The following is a 25,690-nucleotide window of genomic DNA, read 5'->3' as shown; positions in this document are numbered from 1 at the left end:
TCGAAGAACAAATCCTACCGGCTTGTGGTGGAGTGTTCAAAGACTATTGTATTACGCATTCAGGTTCTTTAATCATTATTTAATGTTTTGTTTTATTATTTATTTATATTATCTGCCTGGAATGAGTCTGTTTATGCATGATATATATGCTTGTTTATTTAGCATGTCTGGCTAATTCGCCTAGGTATCGATATGTAAAGTAAGCAGAATAAGGGATCAAGACTGAGTCGGTCTATTTAAACTTAAAATTAAAATCAATCTTTTTACGGTCTCAACTTACAGGTTTAATAACAAGATTCTTTACAAAAAGTAAAGGACATAAAGAAGTTAAAATCAATAGAGCGAGAGTTTGAGGTTTTAACTGGACAGTGTAAGTTAGGCATTAATTCTAGATCAGGGCGAGAGCAAGTTTTAGAGTTAATTAAATTCTGACCTTTTCCAAAAAGTATTTTTAAAGATTGAATGTGAGGACGAGAGTTAAGCATTTGGATTTAATTGTATAACCTAAGTCAACAGAGCGAGAGTTTGAGATAAGGGTGTTTAAAACGGTCAGTGTTTTCTTAAAAAGAGTTTCTGCAACTTTATTGCTTTCAAAATATGGTTTTTGACTTAATTATAAGTGACAGCTACATTAATATAAAATCATGGTTTATTCAACAGAGCGAGAGTTTGAGATAAAACCTTTAACCAATAAAGTTAACTGAAACGATTTATTTTAAAAAACCAAGAAACCGACAAAGACTTGATTCCCTAGTTTTGACGAACTACATACCGATATCCGTTTTATTAATATTTAAGCTAGATCTTAGTTTAGCCTTTAGTTTTTCCCCTAACAATCAAACATTTTCACCTTAGATTTACGTAGTAACCTTAGATAACGGTATATCGATTCATAAGTCCCTGTGGGATCGATATCTTTTAAAACTACGCGATAGAACTGTGCACTTGCAGTTTGTATCCCATTCTCGACTCACACAGTCGAGCGATCAAGATTTTGGCGCCGTTGCCGGGGACTTTTATTTAATCGATATCGTAACTCTTCCGTTACGCTGTAGAGACTAAGGTTTCTTTTTCTTCTATTCTTTCTTTCGTTGATTTGTATGCCACGCACTTGCTCACAAGGCGAACCGCTCTATCTACGAATCAACGATATCGAACTATATCTCCGAGTCTTACGACGAATTCGGGAATATCGTGCTGAAAACAATCTCCCTCCTATAGACTTTCCTGATCTCAAAGATCTTTCTTCTTTAACCGAGATGGCAGAACCAGCTCGTGCTCTTAGAGATTACGCCGCTCCATCGCAAGATGAACCACATTCAAGTATTGCTCCGCCCGCAATCGAAGCAAACAACTTCGAACTCAAACCTTCGCTGTTGCAGGCTGTGCAACAAAACCAATTCTCTGGAAATCTTACCGAAGATCCAAACCTTCATTTATCCGTATTTGTTCAATACGCTGATACTGTTAAAGCTAATGGTGTCACTTCAGAGGCAATTCGACTTCGTCTTTTTCCTTTCTCCTTAAGAGATAGCGCTAGAAGATGGCTTCAATCTCTTCCTTCCAACTCAGTCACCACATGGAACGAGTTGAAGAAAGTTTTTCTTGCCCGATATTTTCCGCCAAGCAAAACAGCTATGTTAAGAGCCCAGATAAACGGATTTAAACAGAAAGACAACGAGTCTCTTTTCGAAGCATGGGAAAGATACAAAGACATGATGAGACTTTGCCCACACCATGGTTTGGAAGACTGGTTAGTAATTCACACATTTTATAATGGTCTCTTATACAACACAAGGTTAACAATAGACGCCGCTGCAGGTGGTGCACTAATGAACAAACCTTATGCTGATGCTTACCAGCTTATCGAGAGCATGGCCCAAAACCACTATCAGTGGGGAACCGAACGAACAACGGTGGAAAAACCTCAACCGAAAACTGGCATGTACGAGATAAGTAACCTTGATCACGTCAATGCAAAAGTGGATGCTTTGGTCCAGAAAATTGAAAGTTTAAAAGTATCACCTCCAGCCGCCGTGGTTGCTATAACTCAGAATTGCGAGGTCTGTGGAATCCAAGGCCACACTCCTGCGGAATGTCAACTCTTGACTGGAATCCAAGCAGAGCAAGTGAACTATGCTCAAGGAAGCCCCTATTCGAATACCTATAACTCAAATTGGAAGAACCATCCAAACTTTTCATATAAGAGTAATAATGCTTTATACGCACCTGGACAGTCTCCAAATCAAGCCCCATCTATACCACCAGGATATCAGAAACCGAATCCATCCATGGCTAACAATAATACCCCTAGAAAATCCAACTTAGAAATCATGATGGAAAACTTTATAGCTTCCCAACAACAAACCAATAAAGATTTCTTAAACCAGAACATACATACTGGCGAACAACTTAAACAACTAGCAAGCAAAGTAGATGCCTTGGCTACCCATAACAAAATGCTGGAAACACAAATATCTCAAGTAGCTCAACAACAAGCACCTACTGCTGCACCAACTGGTACATTCCCTGGACAGCCCCAACCTAATCCGAGAAGCCAAGCTCATGCAATTATATTAAGAAGTGGAACGGAAGTGGAAGGACCGTCTGATCCAAGGATAGAAAACCAAAACCCTAAGAAATCAACTGAGGAAAGTGAACCTAAGGAAAAGGAAGAGAGTAATAAGGAAACCCTAGAAAAGAAGGAACCTTATGTACCTCCACCACCTTACAAACCACCTATACCTTACCCTCAAAGGCTTGTTAAAACCAAAGATGCGGGCCAATTTAGAAAATTTGTTGATCTCCTTAAACAATTAAACGTTACAATTCCGTTCACCGAAGCTATTACGCAGATGCCCTCATATGCTAAATTCTTAAAAGAAATTCTTTCTAATAAGAGGAAACTTGAGGATAGAGAAACCGTTACACTCCCTGCCGAATGTAGCGCTATAATCCAAAACATGCCTCCTAAACTCAAGGATCCGGGTAGTTTCTCTATACCCTGTCACATAGGAAAATTTGTCATCGACAAAGCTTTATGCGATTTAGGAGCCGGAATTAGCGTTATGCCTTTATCCATATGTAAGAAACTGGAAATGGGAGAATTAAGACCGACCAAAATGTCCGTGCAACTAGCAGATCGTTCCATCAAATATCCTGTAGGAATCCTTGAAAACGTTCCCGTACGCATAGGTCAGTTTTACATTCCCACTGACTTCACAATTATGGACATTAGAGAAGATGATACCACACCTATTATACTAGGAAGACCATTCTTAGCAACTGCCGGTGCAATCATAGACGTAAAACGAGGACGACTCACCTTCGAAGTAGGTGAAGAGAAAATTGAATTCATTCTTTCCCAATTCTTGAAAGCACCTGCAATAGAAGATACATGTTACTTCATGGATATCATCGATGAATGCATAAAAGAAGCAGAGTTAGGAGAAGACAAATCATCAGACTATCTTTTAGAGGACAAATCTAACCAATGCTTAGCAATAACACCGGACCCTACGCAATGTCTTAACAAACCAACCCCTGATTTGAAAACACTTCCCAAAAATCTGAGATATGAATTCCTAGACTTAGAACTTGAACGACCTGTGATAGTTAATGCAGATCTAGGAAGACTCGAAACAGAAAAACTCTTACATATCTTAAGGAAATATCCAACCGCACTAGGTTACCACATCACCGATCTTAAAGGAATAAGCCCTTCTATTTGTATGCACCGCATCATGTTAGAAGAAGACTGTAAAACCTCTAGGGAACACCAGAGAAGACTAAATCCGATCCTAAGTGAGGTAGTAAAGAAAGAAATAACCAAGTTATTGGAAGCAGGTATTATATATCCTATATCTGATAGCAAATGGGTCAGTCCTGTACACGTTGTACCAAAGAAAGGAGGCATAACCGTTATTGAAAACGAAAAAGGAGAAACTATAACTAAACGAATCGAATCGGGATGGAGAATGTGCATTGATTATAGGAAACTAAACAAAGCAACCCGAAAAGATCATTTCCCTTTACCATTCATTGACCAAATGTTAGAACGATTAGCAAAACATTCACATTTCTGTTATTTAGACGGTTATTCAGGCTTCTTTCAAATACCAATTCACCCTGATGACCAAGAAAAGACAACGTTCACATGCCCTTTTGGTACCTTCGCTTATAGACGAATGCCGTTTGGTCTGTGTAATGCCCCTGCGACCTTTAAAAGATGCATGATGGCAATTTTCGCCGACTTTCTCGAAAACATCATGGAAGTATTTATGGATGACTTTTCCGTATATGGACAAAGTTTCGAAGAATGCCTTGAAAACCTAGAAAGAGTTCTTGAGCGATGTGTGAAAGTAAACTTAGTACTTAACTGGGAAAAGTGTCACTTTATGGTACAAGAAGGAATTGTTTTAGGACACATCATCTCGAACAGAGGAATTGAAGTAGACAAAGCCAAAATAGAGGTAATCGAAAATCTTCAACCCCCAAGAACCGTGAGAGAAGTACGAAGCTTTTTAGGACACGCCGGTTTTTACCGACGATTCATCAAAGACTTCTCTAAAATAACTAAACCCTTAACCGGACTGTTGATGAAAGATGCCGAATTCATATTCGACGATAACTGTTTAAAAGCATTTCAAACTCTTAAACAAGCATTGATCTCAGCACCCATAATGCAGACACCAGACTGGAATGAACCATTCGAAATAATGTGCGATGCCAGTGATTATGCTGTAGGTGCTGTTTTAGGACAAAGAAAGGATAAAAAGCTTCACGTTATATATTACGCAAGCAGAACCCTGGATGAAGCGCAAATGAATTACGCCACTACCGAGAAAGAACTCCTAGCAGTGGTATTTGCGCTAGATAAATTTCGTTCTTACTTGGTAGGAGCCAAAATAATAGTCTACACTGATCACGCTGCTATCAGGTACCTTCTAACAAAAAAAGATACTAAACCTAGACTCCTAAGATGGATCTTGTTGCTACAAGAATTCGACTTAGAAATCAAGGACAAGAAAGGAACTGAAAACGTAGTAGCAGACCACCTCTCTAGACTTGAGAACCTTGAACCGGAAAGAACATCAATTAATGATGATTTCTCGTATGACAAACTTATAGCTACTTTGGAAGAGAACAACTCCGACATGCAAGTAGAAACCACCTTAGCTATATCTGTCACACCATGGTACGCTGATCTAGTCAATTATTTAGCTGCCGGAATAATTCCACCTACTTTATCTTACCAGCAGAAGAAACGATTCTTCCACGACATAAAACACTATTACTGGGATGATCCCTTATTTTTCAAAAGAGGCCCCGATGGTATTTTCCGTCGATGTATACCCGAAGAAGAGGTAGAAAATATAATCCAACATTGTCACTCCGCTCCTTATGGTGGACACACAAGTACATCCAAGACTTGCTCTAAAATCCTACATGCTGGCTTTTATTGGCCAACTATATGGAAGGACGTACATGCGACTATTAAGGAGTGTGACAGATGTCAACGCACGGGAAACATATCTAGACGTGACGAAATGCCGCAAAAAGGTATTTTGGAAGTAGAGATTTTTGACGTGTGGGGGATAGACTTCATGGGACCTTTCCCATCCTCTTTCGGTAACAAATATATACTCGTGGCAGTCGACTACGTATCAAAGTGGATCGAAGCTGTAGCTTCCCCAACAAACGACACCCGAGTAGTAACTAGACTCTTTAAGAATATAATATTTCCGAGATTTGGCATCCCAAGAATAGTAGTCAGTGATGGTGGATCGCACTTTATATCCAAGGTACTCGAAAAACTACTACTTAAATATGGAGTGAGACATAGGATAGCGACACCTTACCACCCTCAAACCAGTGGACAAGTGGAAGTATCTAACAGAGAAATCAAGCAAATACTAGAAAAAACGGTAGCCACTTCAAGGAAAGATTGGTCATTGAAATTACCAGAAGCTTTGTGGGCATACCGAACTGCTTATAAAACCCCCATAGGGACGACCCCATTTAAGCTCATTTATGGAAAATCCTGTCACCTCCCGGTAGAGTTAGAACATAAAGCCTATTGGGCTATTAGAAATCTAAATTTGAATTATAAAGCCGCCGGTGAAAAGAGAATCCTTGACATAAACGAATTAGAGGAACTCAGAAGAGACGCCTATGAAAATGCCAGAATCTATAAAGAAAGAACAAAACAATGGCATGACAAGCGTATATCAAGGAAAATCTTCAAGCAAGGCGACGCAGTACTTTTATTTAACTCTAGACTAAAGTTATTCCCGGGAAAACTACGATCCAGATGGTCAGGGCCTTTTCATATCACAAAAGTCTTTCCCAGCGGAGCGGTAGAAATAAAAGGAAAATCTACAGAACCGTTCACCGTAAACGGGCAACGTCTGAAACACTATCACTATGCGGAAACCAACAAGGATTCGCAAATCCTACACTTAGACGAAACGCCCCCAGGACTCATAGATTATATTTAACAGTTTCTTTGTCGAGCTTGCGACATTTAAACAAAGCGCTTAGTGGGAGACAACCCACAAAAATTAATTTGTTATTTTATTATTCTATTATTATCATTCCCCTATTTCTTTCTTAATTATTCTTTTAATTTCTGTTTAGTATTCATTCTTGATTTATTCAAAAAAAAAATAAAAAAAAAATAATAATAATAATTTTTCCTTCTTTCGGCATTTGGCCAAATCCTGACTTAAACTCATGTTTTCTTTTCTCTAGCTAACACTAACCAGATGGGACATATTGATCGTATGGGTATCAAGTTCAGAGGAATGGCTCAGAAACAAAAGTTTGAAGAACTAGCCGCTAGAGAGATGCTACCTAGTTTATATGCTGATGATTGGCCTATGACTGCCCTTGGACTGAGACAGAGTGTCCTGTTTTTGCTGAATCAGATAGGATGGGAGACATCCCCTATCCTGAGACATTTCACCACCTACCGGAGACTCACACTAGAATTCCTTAGCTCATTAATCTATCTACCCAGCCATGGAAAAGGAATTAGCAGAGGTTTTATCCAGTTCAGAATGTTCAACATGGAGTACCAATTTAATATTAGAGACTTCACCAACCTTTTGGGTTTTCCTACTTCCTTTGATACATTCACTGTAAGCCAGGAAGAACTTTTTGAATATAGAGAGCTTGAACACTTTTGGGGCAGGCTGACTGGAAATGATGAGCCCGAAGAACATGTGTTTCTCTCTGGAAACATATATAACCCGGCTTTTCGCTATTTCCATAAGATCCTGACCCACACTTTATTTGGGAAGAAGCCAAACAGTACTTCAGTTTCACGTGATGAACTTTTCATCATATTTTGTGCTTCCCAGAACCGTCCAGTAAACGGTGCCACTTTTATGTTAGCTAATTTGGACCACCTTATCCAGGATGAGCGAGCACCCATTAGAATAGGCGGTTCGATAACCATGATAGGTAATGCCATTGGATTACGTCAGCCTATGCTTGACCTTAGCCCTTTTTGTGGCATTACTACTATGAGTATACCTTTCCTCTTCAACACTATGTTTATAGCAAACCTAGGGTCTGATGAGTTTGAGCTTATGATTGATAACCAAGTTCTCTGCCTATTCACCATGCCCGATCCTAGGACTAGTGTTCATAACCAAAGGAACTGGCTCTATAACCTGAATGAAACCCCAACTCCTGCTGGATCCACTGAATCCATCCAGGATTATGAGATTTGTAATGACTATGAGAATTATGTTGACCAGATCTCTCATGCTGAATCTGACCCTCAGACACCATCTGGCTATCATGATATTGACCCTCCTCCTCAGCCTGTTCCGACCGAAGAATCAGCCATACCTGACCTCCGACATCATATGCCCGGAACTGATTATAACACCGCCATTGAAGCTTTGATGTCAGAACAAGACGCCCTCAGAGGAGAATTTACTAACATGAGAGACGAAGTTCTAGGATACATGAGCAGTATGACGAATCAGTTTCACGAGTTGCTACATCATGTTAACTCTTTTGCTCCTCCGGCCAGAGATCGTGCAGAGGGATAGAGTTTAGTTAGTTTTCTAAGTTATTTAGTTTTAAGTTAGATTATTTATTAATGTTATTTGAATTCATGTTCACATGTATTTTTTTTCTTTCATTTCATTGTTTTCCTTTCCTGTATTACATTATGATCATTTTTATTGAAGCTGTTTAGTTAATTTTATTATGCAAAAGCTATTATGCTCTACTGTTGCTTCCTATGAATTATTACTATACAAAGCAGATTAAGCGTGCACAATAAATTAAATTGCAGACTAAACTGATCGTAAGCAATACAAAACATTAAAATACGCTACCAAAGGAATTCTGTGAAGCGCCACTAAGCCTTTCCAAAAAGGAAGGCGTGACGAGCGTCACACTATCCATAACGGACGGCACGCTTAGAGCCTGTTACGAGCGTCACACCCCTGTGACGAGCGTAACAGTCCTCAGACTAGTGAACGTTAAGGAGCCGTTGGAGACGAACGTTACACCTTTAACTTTTTACCTTCCCCATTCATTTTTCATTTAACCACACTTAATTACTTTTCAACCACTTTTTCTTTCCACCTTCCAAATTCTTCTCCTATAAATACCCACCAAACCTTCCTTCATTCACCAAAACAATTCTCTCCTATCAAATACATTTCTTTTTCTTTCCAAATCATCCCTTCAAAATTCATCACAATGGCGGGAAATCAGAATTTCGCAAATATCATCTTCCGATCCGTAGATGACAATTATCAGCGGGAGCAATTCGAACGTTTCCAACAGCGAGGCGTCGTTTCCACCAGGTACCCCGATTTACCTTGTTTACAACAATTAGGCCTACTCCAAGGTATCGAATGGATGCTCCGTCAGGCCAACCTAACCTTCCTTTGCACTCATAACCAACCCACCTACCCATCCCTAACCTAAGAATTCTTAAGTTCATACGACTACACCACTCCCGCCGGTGAAGACGAATTTTTAACTGGTACCGCAACCTTCCGGATGTTCAACACCGAGTACTCCTTAACCCAAAACCAATTGAGTACCATGCTACAATTTCCCACAGAAGGTCTGCTGCATGCCAGAATCCCTCCAACCTCAAACTGGAACACAGTTGGCGTTTTTGGCCTTTTTAAGAAAATTTCCGGTATAGATACCTACAACTGGGAAGAACTCCTTCTCTCCCATATACATAACCCCACTATCCGGTACTTTATCCGCATCTTGCAAAACACAGTTTTTGGAAGGCCAAACAACAGCAAGGTCAACTCAAAGGAACTATTTTTCCTCCAGTGCGTCTTCGAACCAGATACTCAGGTAAACGCCGTCTCCTTTCTCTTTCATCATATCCGCACCTTATGTGCTAGAGGCAGGCAACCTTTCATAATTGGTGGCTTAATCACCACCATCGCACTTGGCCTAAACCTAGGGGATAAACTCCAAACTTTAGAATCCCTACTTCCCCTATCTATGGATACCAGCTACTGTCGATCCAGCCGCTTGATTAAGAACAGAGTAGGCGGAGGATATTATCTTATGGTGAACAACCAGGCAGTCCCAAGCATTGTTCTACCAAATACTGCCCTCACTGATGTCACAAACCCCGACCGCCACCTCTACGATCTAAACGCTCCTGAAACCACCGAGCCTTTACAAACAAACCCACAAACAGATGAGTTTGAAGAAATGGAACAAGGTGATCATCCGCCTACACAACAGTCAGTCCCGCTCAACCCTTCCGGCAATACAACTGGCCCCTCCTCCCAACGTCGTCGACGAAGAAGGCCTGCAACCAACGACGACATTATGGATGCTATCGATGGAATGCAGGCACAGAATGTCGAGATGCTGCAGATGATGCGTCAAATGCAACAGCAACAGGACGCTAGGAATGCCATAACCGACCAGCAGTTTACTGAGTTGTTCAACAGGTTCGACAACTTAGACTTACGTCAGAGATCACCAGGTCCAAGAACCAGAGGCGGAAGACAACCTTAGTTGTAGTTTCCTTTTCCTTTCCATATTGTATTTCTTTTCCTTAAAACATTGAGGACAATGTTTAATTTAAGTATGGGGGGGGGAAAACTTGTTTCTTCCATTTCCATTTTTCAAGTATGTTACCTTCCCTTTCATTGTTATTTCCCTTTCTTATAATCTGAAAAATAAAAAAAAAAAATAAAAAAAAAAATAAAAAATTAAAAATTTTATTATAATTTTAAGTAAGTCCCTAGTGTGAAATATTTCTATTATCTATTCCCCTCAATTTTCTTGAGCCATAACAAAACAAATTTTAACACACCCAATAAGTATAAAGGTTGCTTACTTTATAAAACTTGAGTGAAATCAAGACAAAAAAAATCATTACCATAACAACGCTCTGAGAACCTCAACATGTTAGATCAGGATAAGTATCTATTATACCGATTCCTCGAACTTTTAGCTTTAGAGTAACCCCGAGTAGTTTATACGAGAAGTCAGCACCATCTTAATAGCAAACTACGTGGAGAGCCGATGAATATAAGTGAATGATCCCCAAAGTAACATAAAATATATGAATATATCAGGAAATGCACTGATTAAATTAGGTGATCCTTACCAGATCATTTAATCTAAAGGTTGCAGATCATGCAAAAACACAATATGAAAAATCCATTATGAGTTGGTTCAGTAGGTATCTGGTACTGAACTCGGTAGGGCGGACTACGGTTCGATCCCCCACAATTTGCAATGGACTGAATAACGAAGTTATCCGACTTATGTACCAGAACTTCTAGCTAAAAGCGGATCATAATCACTAACCGGTTACTCCACTATGTGCGCGAAAAGACAAAGGGCTTAATGTGATTTCGCTAGAATGAAAGCGGGTGAAATAAAAGTAAAGGAACTAGGATAGCTATAATGGCATTACTTGAACTGATTTGCATAAGGTAGGGTTATCTAAGTTGTAACGGTAGTTGTTGATGTCAAGATTAAACTCAAATTGCTTCTAAACAAAATCCATTTGCAACCTATTACGAATTGATGTGTGTTTTGAAACTTCGCCTGGCTAAACTTTTGAAAACGATTTCTATACTGAATTTTGCTTGAGGACAAGCAAAGATTTAAGTATGGGGGAGTTTGATAACACGAAATTATATCATATTTTAGGACTTAATTCCATTAAATTCTATGACTATTTATTTCGGTTTACTGCATTTTATGAGATATTACGTGGTATTTTCTTCCTATTTGTCTCAGGTAGTCTATTTTGAAGAACAAGTGAAAATGGAAGAAAAGGAGGTGCAAAAAGGAGAGAAAAGGAACCAAATGCCAAAGCCCAGCCCAAAGCGCACAAGTCACCAATGCGGTGCCTGTGACGGACGTCACAGGGAGCGTGACGAGCGTCACGCAAAGCAGCCTTGTGACGGACGTCACACATGGTGTGACGAGCGTCACACCGTTCCATTACTTTTTTGGCGCAAGTAACGCCCTCAGAAGACTTGAAGAAGAGACGTTGAGGAGTTTGTGTCCTATATCCACGCCGTGCATTTAGCCACGTTGAAGAACTTGAGAAACGGAAAGCAGTTACCAGCACCAATATAAATAGCTATCTCTAAAACCTAAAGAGCTCCTCGGTTTTTCCACGCTCATATTGTCGAAGCTTTGCCAATTTTCTTTTCACGCTTTTGCTTATTATTTTTTCCTTTCCAGCAACTTAACATCGTTTATTTTATTTATTTCTTTTGCAAGTTCTACATCCTTTTTCCCTTGCAATTTACCTTTCCCTTTTTAGCATTTAGATATTTTTCGCATAATAGTTTCTACACCGGAAACTATTGTGCAACTTTTTATCGGATCTAACCTTACGTTAGATTCCAGTTTTATTTCCTTGGTTTAATTTATTGTTTAATTGAAGAATCGAAGAACAAATCCTACCGGCTTGTGGTGGAGTGTTCAAAGACTATTGTATTACGCATTCAGGTTCTTTAATCATTATTTAATGTTTTGTTTTATTATTTATTTATATTATCTGCCTGGAATGAGTCTGTTTATGCATGATATATATGCTTGTTTATTTAGCATGTCTGGCTAATTCGCCTAGGTATCGGTATGTAAAGTAAGCAGAATAAGGGATCAAGACTGAGTCGGTCTATTTAAACTTAAAATTAAAATCAATCTTTTTACGGTCTCAACTTACAGGTTTAATAACAAGATTCTTTACAAAAAGTAAAGGACATAAAGAAGTTAAAATCAATAGAGCGAGAGTTTGAGGTTTTAACTGGACAGTGTAAGTTAGGCATTAATTCTAGATCAGGGCGAGAGCAAGTTTTAGAGTTAATTAAATTCTGACCTTTTCCAAAAAGTATTTTTAAAGATTGAATGTGAGGACGAGAGTTAAGCATTTGGATTTAATTGTATAACCTAAGTCAACAAAGCGAGAGTTTGAGATAAGGGTGTTTAAAACGGTCAGTGTTTTCTTAAAAAGAGTTTCTGCAACTTTATTGCTTTCAAAATATGGTTTTTGACTTAATTATAAGTGACAACTACATTAATATAAAATCATGGTTTATTCAACAGAGCGAGAGTTTGAGATAAAACCTTTAACCAATAAAGTTAACTGAAACGATTTATTTTAAAAAACCAAGAAACCGACAAAGACTTGATTCCCTAGTTTTGACGAACTACATACCGATATCCGTTTTATTAATATTTAAGCTAGATCTTAGTTTAGCCTTTAGTTTTTCCCCAAACAATCAAACATTTTCACCTTAGATTTACGTAGTAACCTTAGATAACGGTATATCGATTCATAAGTCCCTGTGGGATCGATATCTTTTAAAACTACGCGATAGAACTGTGCACTTGCAGTTTGTATCCCATTCTCGACTCACACAGTCGAGCGATCAGATGCATATGTCTCTTTGCACCTAAGGAATACGAAGGGTGGTGGAGTTATCGTCTGTTGTCTACCTCTGCTGTACAAGTGGTTTATTTCGCCCTTGCCGCAGACACTTGCTTTTAAGGAGAACAAGAGTTGTTTACGGTGGTCTCAGAGACTCATGTCTCTCACTAATAATGATATCTCTTGGTATGATCGCGTGTATGATACCGTCCAGATCATTGACTATTATGGTGAATTCCCTAATGTGCCTCTTCTTGGTACATGTGGTGGGATCAACTACAATCTCATTCTCGCACGTCGTCAGCTTGGGTTCCCCCTAAAGGATAAACCTCATAACATTCTGTTAGAAGGTGCATTCTTTCAGGAGGGTAAAGATCCCCAAGGCCTGAAAGCCAGATTTGTCCGCGCTTGGCGCAAGATCTGCAAGAAGAGCAGGAATGAACTGGGTCCGAAGAATTGCATTGCTTTGGAGCCCTATACCTCTTGGGTTAGACAGAGAGCTGCCACCTACTTGATGCCATACGACCATCTGAGACCTACACCGTTGGATGTGGCTGGGCCTTCAACCCTCCCTACCCAACGTGTAGCGGAGTTGAGAGAAGAAGACCTTTCACGTGCTTGGATCCGTGAAAGAGAGGAGCTACTGCAGCAGCTTAAAGAGAAGGACGCTCTGATTGAGTTTCTTGAGCATCGGGTGATCGACGATCCCAATGATACTTGGACTTCTTTGCTTCCTCAATCTTCCAAGTTCTGGAAGAGGAAGTATGATCAGCTTGATAAGGCGAAAGCAGATATGGAAGCAGCCTATGAGAGAGAGATCAAGAAGCTGTGCACTTCTCGTCTTCCAGCATCCCGAGCTATTAGGGATCCATAGGATGTTATTTTCCTTTTCTCCTTGTAATTGAGTCAAAAATGCTGTACTTCTTTGTCTCGATTATATTGAATGAGATATTTTCCATGAGAAATTTAAATGCTTAAATATTCAAAAATTGCAAGTAAATACCCTAAGGGTTCCTTGAAAATAAACAAAGCATCTGCACAAGCATTTCATGCATCATTTTGCATAAGCAGGTACCTTGTTTCTGGTCTTCTTGTGCTGACTCTGTGTTCTTCATTTATTTTGAAGACAAGCTGACTCACCGGTACTATACTCGAGCCAATTCTGCAAGAGTAATGGATCAGCTAGAGCAAGAGAACAGAGAATTGAAAGAAGAGGTCGCCAGACTTGGCGCTTTGATGGAGCAACTCCTTGCTGCTCAGAATCAACCTGCTCAACCGCCTGCAACTCCTGTCCAGAGGACTGTGATTTCTGAGATTGTAGCTCCGTCTGTGCCAGCCGCCAGTGCTCATTTTGCGTCTCACGCAATGCCAGCCGGGTTCGCTTGGGGTATGCCCCCAGGTTTCATGCCTGACATCCCTGCTCCGACGTTTGCTCACATGCCGGCATCTAGCCCGGTCCCTATTGCTGCTCCTCCTGTCGTGCATACCATGCCGAGGGTAGACGACCCCATCTATCTTTCCGAGCCGTCTGAGGGCCCGGATATCAATGAAAAGATGGAAGCTATGAATGACCAATTCCTTGAGCTGAGGAAGGAATTGAAGACCCTCAGAGGTAAAGATCTGTTCGGCAAGTCTGCTGCCGAGTTGTGCTTAGTTCCCAGTGTGAAAATACCGATCAAATTCAAAGTTCCAGACTTTGAAAAATATAAAGGGAACACCTGTCCGCTTGCTCACCTGGTCATGTACGCCTGGAAGATGTCTACTCAGACCGACAATGATCAGCTGTTGATCCATTATTTTCAGGACAGTTTATCGGGTGCTGCGCTCCGTTGGTATATGAGTTTGGATAGTGCCAACATCAGATCCTTCAACGACCTTGGCGAGGCCTTCGTCAAACAGTATAAATATAACATCGATATGGCGCCTGACAGAGATCAACTCAGGTCTATGTCGCAGAAGGATAAAGAAACTTTCAAAGAGTACGCCCAGAGGTGGCGAGAGCTGGCAACTCAAATTACTCCACCACTCGAGGAGAAAGAAATGACTAAGATTTTCCTGAAAACTCTTAGCTCATTTTATTATGAGCGAATGGTCGCTAGTGCTCCCTCAGACTTCATCGAGATGGTGAATATGGGGATGAGACTTGAAGAGGGTGTCCGTGAAGGACGTTTGGCAAAAGATGAAGGCTCTTCTAGCAAGAGGTATGGCTCATTTGCTAAGAAGAAAAATGGGGAAGCACATGCTGTGCAGTCCCATAAATCGAGGAAACCTCCCGTTCAGAGGAAACCAGCACGCCGTGCCGGTCATCAGCATCATGTGGCCCATATTGCGCCTGTCTTTAAAGACAATGCCCAGCATCAGCAATATCAACCTCAGCAACAGTATCAACAACCTCAGTACCAGCAACAGCAACGCCCACAGCAACAGGCTTACCAGCCTCGTGGAAGCACAACCAATCAAGCCAATTTGAGTTATGACCGGAAAAAGATCAGCTTCGATCCTATCCCTATGTCATACGCAGAGCTTTATCCTTCCTTGTTGGAAAGGAAATTGGTGACTCCCAGGGATCCTCCTGCTATTCCTGCAAATCCACAATGGTGGTATAAACCGGATCAGCATTGTGTGTATCACTCCGGTGCTCCAGGCCATAATATAGAGAATTGTTATCCACTCAAGACTAAGGTCCAGGACCTTATGAGATGTGGGATTTTGAGCTTTGAAGATTCAGGCCCAAATGTCACCAAGAACCCATTGCCTTCGCATGGGAAGTCTGTGAATATGGTCCAGGGATGCCCTGGGAAATATAAAGTCAAATATGTAAGTCATATTCGACAGTTGTTGGTAGAATTACACCGGTTGCTGTGTCAGTACAGCCACATGGAGCATGACCACGACAAGTGTCGCATCTGTTCGGTGAACCGCTTGGGTTGCAACCAGGTCCGCAGAGAATTGCAAGAGTTATTAGACGAAGGTACCATTGAGATTTTGCAGAATCGCAATGTCGACGAAGAAGAACCGGAGGTGAATGTTATATCCCCCGTGTTCAAGTTACCCGAGCCTGTTGTTATTCGCTATGATAGCAGCAAGCCGAAAGCTTCTCCCTTCTTGGTGATTAAACCTGCAGGCCCCGTGCCTTATTCATCTGACCGAGCTGTGCCGTTCAGATACAACCCTGTTGCTGTGTAAGATGGGGTCGAAGTGCCTTTGCCTTCAACTGCTATAACCAACATTGCCGATGTGAGCGGCTTGACCCGGAGTGGTCGTGTATTCTCTGCGCCTGCCAAAGCTCCTGTCGTTTCTGAATTTGCTGAACGTCCGGTTGGGACCGCTGTCAATATCCAGAATCCGGCACTTGATGTTGCCAGACCCTCCTCCGTACAAAAACTCCTACTTCTTCAGTTGGCCCGAGTGGCATTATGAATGAAGAATCTGATGAGATGCTGAGGCTCATCAAGAAGAGCGAGTATAACGTTGTAGACCAGCTTCTACAAACGCCATCCAAAATCTCCATACTATCCTTGCTGTTGCATTCAGAACCCCATAGGGAGGCTCTACAGAAAGTCCTGGATCTGGCGTATGTTGATCATGACGTCACGATTGAACATTTTGACAGTATAGTTGCAAACATTACTGCTTGCAACACTCTGAGTTTTAGTGACGCTGATCTCCCTGAGGAGGGAAGAGACCACAACATGGCTTTACACATATCTCTAAACTGCAAATCTGATGCCATGTCCAACGTACTGGTAGACACTGGATCATCATTAAATGTATTGCCAAAATCCACACTCTCCAGATTGTCAAATCAAGGTCCTCCTATGAGGCAGAGTGGGGTCGTTGTGAAAGCATTTGATGGGTCGCGCAAGACCGTGATTGGGGAAGTTGATCTCCCTATCAAAATTGGACCAAGTGATTTCCAGGTTACCTTTCAGGTAATGGATATCCACCCATCTTATAGCTATCTCTTAGGCAGACCATGGATTCACGAGGCTGGCGCCGTGACATCCACCCTACACCAGAAGCTGAAATTTGTCAAGAACAAGAAACTGGTTGTGGTAGGGGGAGAAAGGGCTCTCCTGGTTAGCCACCTGTCTTCTTTCTCATATATTGATGCAGAGGATGAAGTTGGAACTCCGTTCCAAGCTTTATCTATTGATGAACCGATTGAGATGAAGTCTCCTTCATTCGCTTCCTACCGTGATGCAAAACTGGCCATTGAAGGTGGTGCAGTTGCTGGTTTAGGGAAGGTGATTGAACTGGAAGACAATAGATCCCGGGCTGGCATTGGCTACTATTCTGGGGCATGTAATGAGCAAGGTTTGTTCACGAGTGGAGGATTCATCCATGATGGTCAGCCTGAAGAGGAAACTGCTGCTATCTTGGAAGAGGATGCAAAAGATTTGAACAATTTCGTCATTCCTGGTGGTGTCTGCCACAATTGGGTCGCTGTAGATGTTCCTACGGTCATCCATAGATCAGAGTAATTGTTCACTTTGTTTAAAACCCTTCTCCCATGCCAAAAGGAGAAGTGATGACATTGTTGGCAAAGCATATATATAATGATGTTTTCATTCAATTAATGCATTGTTAAACATTTGCTTTCCCTTTGTTTTCACTTTTTGCTTTTGCACGAAATCAGTGATCACAAAAAACCCATAAAAACAAGAATAAAAGCAATCTTTTTCATCTGCATAATGATTTGTTTGTTTAAAATCTAAAGTTTTTCATTAACCAAAATCATTATGCAGGTTGATCTTAAAACCCATTGAACATAATGATCCAACGCCATCTCCCAATTTTGAATCCCCTGTATTCGAGGCAGAGGAAGATGATGTTGAAGGAATTCCTGATGAGATTACCCATCTCCTTGAGCACGAGAAGAAGATCATTCATCCGCATCTCGAAGACTTGGAAACAGTCAACTTGGGGTCTGAGGATTGTGTTCGTATGGTGAAGATTGGGGCACTTCTTGAAGAGTCTGTCAAGAAGGATTTGATTGAACTGCTACGAGAATATTCCGATATCTTCGCTTGGTCATATGAAGACATGCCGGGTCTAGATACAGATATTGTGCAACATTTCCTGCCTTTGAAGCCTGAGTGTGTGCCTGTGAAGCAGAAGCTCAGAAGAACTCATCCCGACATGGCAGTGAAGATCAAAGAGGAAGTTCAGAAGCAAATTGATGCGGGGTTTCTGGTGACTTCTACATATCCTCAATGGGTGGCCAATATTGTGCCTGTTCCTAAGAAGGACGGAAAAGTCTGTATGTGCCTTGATTACAGAGATTTGAATAAAGCTAGTCCGAAAGATGATTTTCCTCTACCACACATTGACATGTTGGTAGACAATACAGCTAAATTCAAAGTCTTTTCCTTTATGGACGGATTTTCCGGTTATAATCAAATCAAAATGGCACCCGAAGATATGGAGAAGACAACATTCATCACACCTTGGGGAACATTCTGTTATCGAGTGATGCCCTTCGGTCTGAAGAACGCCGGAGCCACGTATCAACGAGCTATGACTACCTTGTTTCATGATATGATGCACAAGGAGATAGAGGTCTATGTCGATGATATAATTGCTAAGTCCCGAACGGAAGTTGAGCATGTTGAACATTTGTTGAAGCTTTTTCAGCGTCTGAGGAAGTTTAGACTTCGTTTGAATCCGAACAAATGTACATTTGGAGTCCGTTCCGGCAAATTGTTGGGTTTTGTGGTAAGTGAAAGAGGTATTGAGGTTGATCCTGCAAAGGTCAAAGCAATACAAGAGATGCCTGCACCCAAAACTGAAAAGCAAGTCCGAGGTTTTCTTGGCCGCTTGAATTACATTTCCAGATTTGTATCCCACATGACTGCCACATGTGCGCCGATATTCAAGCTCCTCCGGAAAGATCAATCTCATGATTGGACCGAGGATTGCCAGAAAGCTTTCGACAGTATCAAAGAGTATCTGTCTGAACCTCCGATCTTGTCTCCGCCTGTGGAAGGAAGACCTTTGATTATGTACTTGACTGTTCTTGAAGACTCGACGGGTTGTGTACTCGGTCAACAAGATGAATCAGGGAAGAAAGATTTTGCTATATACTACCTCAGTAAGAAGTTTACTGATTGTGAGTCTCGGTACTCTATGCTTGAGAAGACGTGCTGTGCTTTAGCTTGGGCAGCTAAGCGTTTGCGCCAGTACATGATAAATCATACAACTTGGTTGATATCCAGAATGGACCCAATTAAGTATATTTTCGAGAAGCCTGCTTTAACTGGGAGGATTACCCGTTGGCAGATGCTTTTGTCTGAGTATGATATCGAGTATCGAGCTCAGAAAGCTATCAAAGGTAGTATCTTGGCTGACCATTTAGCGCACCAGCCGATTGAAGATCATCAGTCAGTTCAGTATGACTTCCCTGATGAGGAGATTCTGTATTTGAAGATGAAAGATTGTGATGAGCCTACACTTGATGAGGGTCCAAAACCTGGTTCCAGATGGACGATGGTGTTTGATGGCACTGTTAATCAGTACGGAAATGGAATTGGGGCAGTGATCATTACTCCTCATGGCACGCATATTCCGCTTACAGCAAGGCTAACTTTCAAATGCACGAATAATATGGCTGAGTATGAGGCCTGTATTATGGGACTTGAAGAATGTATTGATTTAAGAATCAAACATCTGGATGTATATGGTGATTCGGCCCTGGTTGTCAATCAGATCAAGGGTGAATGGGAGACGAATCAGCCAAGTCTCATTCCGTATAGAGATTATGCAAGAAGGATTTCGACTTTCTTTACAGAAGTTGACTTTCATCATATTCCTCGAGAGGATAATCGGATGGCAGATGCTCTTGCTACGCTCGCCTCCATGATTGTTGTCAAGTATTGGAATGAAGTTCCTAATATCGCCGTGATGCGCTTGGACAGACCAGCTCACATATTTGCAATCGAAGAAGTAAATGATGACAAGCCTTGGTATTTTGATATCAAGAATTTCCTCCAGAACCAGGTCTACCCGCCTGGGGCATCTGTGAAAGATAGGAAAACTTTGAGAAGGTTGTCAGGCAGTTTCTACCTCAGTGGTGAAGTGCTGTATAAGAGAAATTTTGACATGGTTTTGCTCAGATGCGTGGATAGACACGAAGCAAACCTGTTGATGACTGAGGTCCATGAGGGTTCATTTGGTACTCATTCCAATGGACATGCCATGGCTAAGAAGATGTTGAGAGCAGGCTACTATTGGCTAATAATGGAGTCTGACTGCTGCAAATATGTAAAGAAATGCCACAAGTGTCAAATTGATGCGGATAAAATTCATAATCCTCCGACACTCCTGAATGTGATTTCATCACCATGGCCTTTCTCTATGTGGGGAATCGACATGATTGGCATGATTGAACCGAAGGCGTCCAATGGACACAGGTTTATTCTCGTAGCAATTGACTACTTCACCAAATGGGTTGAAGCCGCTTCATATGCAAACGTGACCAGACAGGTGGTTGTGAAGTTTATCAAGAACCAGCTGATTTGCCGCTATGGTGTGCCAGAGAGGATCATTACTGATAATGGATCTAATCTGAATAATAAGATGATGGACGAGTTGTGCGTTGAATTCAAGATTGCACATCATAATTCCTCTCCCTACAGACCTAAGATGAATGGGGCTGTTGAAGCTGCTAATAAGAATATCAAGAAGATCATTCAGAAGATGACAATTACGTACAAAGATTGGCATGAGATGCTGCCATTTGCTTTGCATGGATATCGTACGTCTGTACGCACTTCAACAGGGGCAACCCCTTTTTCTCTTGTTTACGGCATGAAAGTTGTTCTCCTAGTAGAGGTGGAGATCCCATCAATGAGAGTCTTGATGGAAGCCAAGTTGACTTATGCTGAATGGATTCAGAGTCGTTATGACCAGTTGAATTTGATTGAAGAGAAGCGATTGACTGCCATGTGTCATGGTCAGTTATATCAGTAGAGAATGAAGAAAGCATTCGATAAGAAGGTCAAGCCTCGTGTGTTCCGAGAAGGAGACCTTGTGCTCAAGAAAGTTTTGTCTTTCGTGCCCGATTCCAGGGGCAAGTGGACTCCAAACTACGAGGGTCCATATGTTGTTAAGAGAGCCTTTTCAGGCGGAGCTTTGATGCTTACAACAATGGATGGGGAGGATTTCACTCGCCCTATGAATTCAGATGCAGTCAAGAAATACTTTGCCTAGAAAAAAGTATGTGCAAATGAAAAACAGAATTGCTCGCTAAGTTGAAAACCTGAAAGGGCGGCTTAGGCAAAAATGAGCGTCTTGGTGGAGAACCCGCAAGGGTAATCCCGGCAAAAATTAGAGACTTGAAAAAGAGTATATTTGCATCCCGCTAGATTGAGTACCTCACCCTGGGGCAATCTAGGCAAAAGTAGGGATTCGGCAAGTAACTGCATCCTGACAAGACTTTCTGTTCACCAGCCGTCGTTTCGTCAGAAGATTCTATATTCGTTGTCGACTAAAGCTTCACATACATCGAGATTCAAATTGGTAGAGAAAGGATCATTATGTTCAATGTAGCCCTCTTCCAATATATATCACTGATTTCAAATTTGTACAGATCTATGGAGTCTTGCCATTTGCAGACTACCATTCCATCAAATAAATTTGCGTTCTGACAGTAATGGATATTGTATCTCATGCGCTCTTTGGGTTTGTGTCCCCAGTTGAGTAAGATTCGTTTTCCTGTTGTGGATTCGGATGTTCATCCTGTAAGTCGATTTGCTTTTTCAAGCCCTCCTTTCGGATGTTGAGTGTTTTGGCATATACACCAATTCACCCTTTGGTTAGTCACCTATTATATACCTCGGTATCTTTGGTGTCTCTTCCTTTGCGAGTATATTATTCACGGTCTGCCGGTAATGAATAATATATCTTTTTCACTCTGTGGTTGGAATCCTTTGTCGATCTTCCCCAGTAGAGTAAGATTCGTGTTCTTTGTAGAATCGAATGCCCATCCTTTAACCAGTTTGTGTTTTGGATGATGAGTGTTTTGGCATATATACCAATTCACGTTTTCGGTAGATCACCTATTATATACTTTGGTATCCTTGTTGTTTCTTACCATGCGAGTTTATTATCTACGGTTTGCCGGTAATAGATGATATATCTCATGCGAGTATTCTATCCACGTTCTGACGGTAATGGATATTGTATCTCATGCGCTCTTTGGGTTTGTGTCCCCAGTTGAGTAAGATTCGTTTTCCTGTTGTGGATTCGGATGTTCATCCTGTAAGTCGATTTGCTTTTTCAAGCCCTCCTTTCGGATGTTGAGTGTTTTGGCATATACACCAATTCACCCTTTGGTTAGTCACCTATTATATACCTCGGTATCTCTGGTGTCTCTTCCTTTTCGAGTATATTATTCACGGTCTGCCGGTAATGAATAATATGTCTCGTGCACTCTTGGGTCAATCTTTTGATTGTTTTCTCTGCAGAGTAAGATTCATATTCCTTGTGGAATTGAATATCCATCCTATAAACAAGTCTGTTTTTTCTAACTTTCTTCAGGATGATGAGTGTTTTGGTGTAACACCCCGATTAAAATAAGAGAATTATTTAATTGAGTTAATATTATTTTATTAATTTAATTAAATAAAGTTGAATTATTGGATTATTTTTATTATTACTATAGATGTTATTTATTTTAATAATAATTAAATAAATAAAATAAATGGAATATGAAGAGTGGGAGGGTAAAAGTGGAAATTGGATAAAAGAGGCCAAAGTGAGGACTCAGGTTGTTTCACGTGTTTTGCCTCAGAGTCAGAGAAAGGGGGAGAAACGCTGAAGAGAAAGAGAAGGAAGAGGAAAAGGCCAAAGATTGCTCAGAGCTTCCTTCAATCCAAAGAGGTAAGGGGTCTGAACCTTATTAAACAATAATATGCTGAAAATGGTGAAATATTGGATGAACGAAATTAGGATTTTAATCGAAGGAATTCGTAGAAATTATATGCAATGATGTTAGGACTTGTGAAATCGAATAGGGGACTATTGTATTAGATGATATGAGTGATTTTGTGTGAAATGTGGACTGTGGAGGGATGAATTTGGATAGATCTCGTAGCAGAGAAAGCCATTGCAGATCTGGAAATCTGGTCTCTGGTCATACGCGTATGGCACTAGGCAATACGCGTATGAGATGGCTGGTACGCGTATGGCGCTAGGCAATACGCGTATGGATGAGGAAGATGATGTTTTGAACGTGTTTTGGTCTCTGGTGGTACGCGTATGGGAATGTGATACGCGTAGCATACGCGTATGGACATGGGCAATACGCGTATGGAATTGGTCAGGCGTGGGCAATACGCGTATGGGCATAGGCAATACGCGTATGGGCAGACTTGTGGTCTTTCCTGGGCTGTTGTTGTGCAGTTTTTGGTTGTTTAGGCTGAGCGAGGTAACTTAGCTGATGTATGGTATACGAGGGATCATTTCCCGTTGCTTTGAGTGGTATAGATATTAGTAGAGTGTGCTAATACTGTGTTTGATTATGTGGCATGATGTGATATGCTTTTGTGATAGAATGTGTTAATGATGATGATAACATGACTATATGATGCTGTTGTTGCTATGTTGATTATGATGCATGCTTGGTGTGCATGCATTCATGAAAGGCCGATGCCTAGTGATGAACGGACTGAGTTCCAATGATGTTGTTGACTCCGGGCTTGTTGAGAGGCTTGGTTCCTTGCGGGGAACTCGGATTCTATGGTGATGAATCTGGGAGTGGTGATCCTGTAGTTGGTCACAAAATGGGTATACCGAGTCGTGTTGAGTCATGCATGGGTGTGTGCATTGCATTTGATATGTTGTTTTGTTGATGTTCATGAGTATGTTGATTATGATGATTATGATGAGCTAAGTTGGCATATTTATGTTTATATTTCTGTCGTTATATTATTATTTAACAATGTAATTCTCACCCCTTCTGCATGTGTTTATGTTCATCTATGATGAGCAATGTGCAGATAAAGAGGAGTAGCTATAGTTGAGGGTTGAAGAATAAGTGTAGAGTTATTCTATAGAGTCGAGTCAAATGCTCTGGTCATGCGACACCGGGGTTATGGGATTCGATAGATAATTGATTATTATTTACGTTGTTTATGATGACTAACATGTTGAGATGTTTTGTTGAGATAATGTTGAACCATTATTATGAATTGTTATATGATGAATGATGATATTAATGTTGTTGTCCGCTGCGGGGTTTTAATAAAATAAATAATATGTTTTATGTTGTGATGCGATAATTGTTATGTTGTAAGAAATGTAAACTCTTCTGCATGTTGTACTCTGATAATCCATTTAAATATGTCGTCTGGGTAGAAGGGTGTTACATTAGTGGTATCAGAGCATGGTCAGTCCAGTCGAGTCATAATGTGATGTTTTCCCTGTTGGTCGATTAGTGTAAATGACACTGTCGATATTTAACGGTTGTAGTTGTGTCGTGCAGAGTATGGCTGGAGAAAATGATCGTGCGATTGCTGAGGCTTTGGCTGCTATGGCGCAGGCTATGCAGGCGCAGCAGAATCCGCCGGTCGACGAGTTTAGGAATTTGGGAAGGTTTCTGAAGAATAACCCTCCTACATTCAAGGGGCGCTATGATCCAGATGGTGCTCAGATTTGGCTGAAGGAAATTGAGAAGATTTTCCAGGTGATGACGTGTACTGAAGCACAGAAGGTGCAGTTTGGTACGCATATGTTATCTGAAGAGGCTGAAAACTGGTGGGATAACACTCGACAGAGGATTGAAGTACCAGGTACTGAGATGACTTGGGAAAGATTCAAGACGGTCTTTCTGGAGAAATATTTTCCTGCTGATGTGCGATGTAAGAAGGAGATGGAATTTCTAGAACTGAAGCAGGGTAACATGTCTGTTGCTGATTACGCTTCGAAGTTTGAGGAGCTGGTGCAGTATTGCCCTCATTATAATGGTGCTGATGCTGAGGAATCCAAGTGTGTCAAGTTTGAGAACGGGTTGCGTCCCGAGATCAAACAAGGCATTGGTTACCAGGAGATTCGTAGGTTTCCTACACTGGTTAATAAGTGCAGGATATTTGATGAAGATAGCAAGGCTAGAACTGCTCATTACAAGAGTCTTAGTGAGAAGAAGAATAAGGATCGTGGTAGTCCTTATGCATCTCCGAATGGTAAAGGTAAGCAGAAAGTGGTAGATGAGAAGAAGCCAAGTGGGGGAGGATCTCCCATAGCTGGTAAATGTTTCAAGTGTGGCGAGCCAGGCCACCGTGCTGATAGCTGTACCAAGAAAGTGCTGAGATGTTTCCGATGCGGTCAGGCTGGTCATAGAGTTACTGAATGTAAGGATGCTGGTCCGACATGTTTTAATTGCGGCGAGAAAGGCCATATCAGTTCACAGTGCTCGAAACCGAAGAAGGCGGCTACTGCAGCTCATACTACTGGTAGGGTGTTTGCTCTGAGTGGGGCTGAAACTCCTAAAGAAGATAATCTGATTAAAGGTACTTGCTTGATTAATAATGTTGAATTGCTTGCTATTGTTGACACTGGTGCTACCCATTCGTTTATTTCGTATGAGTGTGCGACCAGGATTGGTGTGATTATGTCGTCCCTAGGCGGAAGTATGGTGATAGATACTCCTGCTAATGGTTCTGTGAAGACTTCTGTTGTCTGTCGAGGTTGTCATTTGACGATCTTTGAGAGAGAGTTCGTGGTGGATTTGGTGTGCTTACCCTTGCACCAAATTGATATTATTCTGGGAATGAATTG

The 25,690-nt window shown here is 41.1% G+C and overlaps 1 pseudogene; it reads right to left on the bottom strand.

Moving 5' to 3' along the window:
• Nucleotides 1–1,644: 1,644 nt before the first annotated feature.
• Nucleotides 1,645–1,744, bottom strand: LOC127124337 (uncharacterized; annotated as a pseudogene).
• Between the last annotated feature and the right edge of the window lie 23,946 nt (nucleotides 1,745–25,690).

This window comes from Lathyrus oleraceus, chromosome 2, assembly GCF_024323335.1.
Source record: "Lathyrus oleraceus cultivar Zhongwan6 chromosome 2, CAAS_Psat_ZW6_1.0, whole genome shotgun sequence".
Taxonomy (NCBI): Eukaryota; Viridiplantae; Streptophyta; class Magnoliopsida; order Fabales; family Fabaceae; genus Lathyrus; species Lathyrus oleraceus.
Note: the sequence above shows the minus strand (reverse complement) of the source record. Positions and strands in the feature narration are given on the sequence as shown.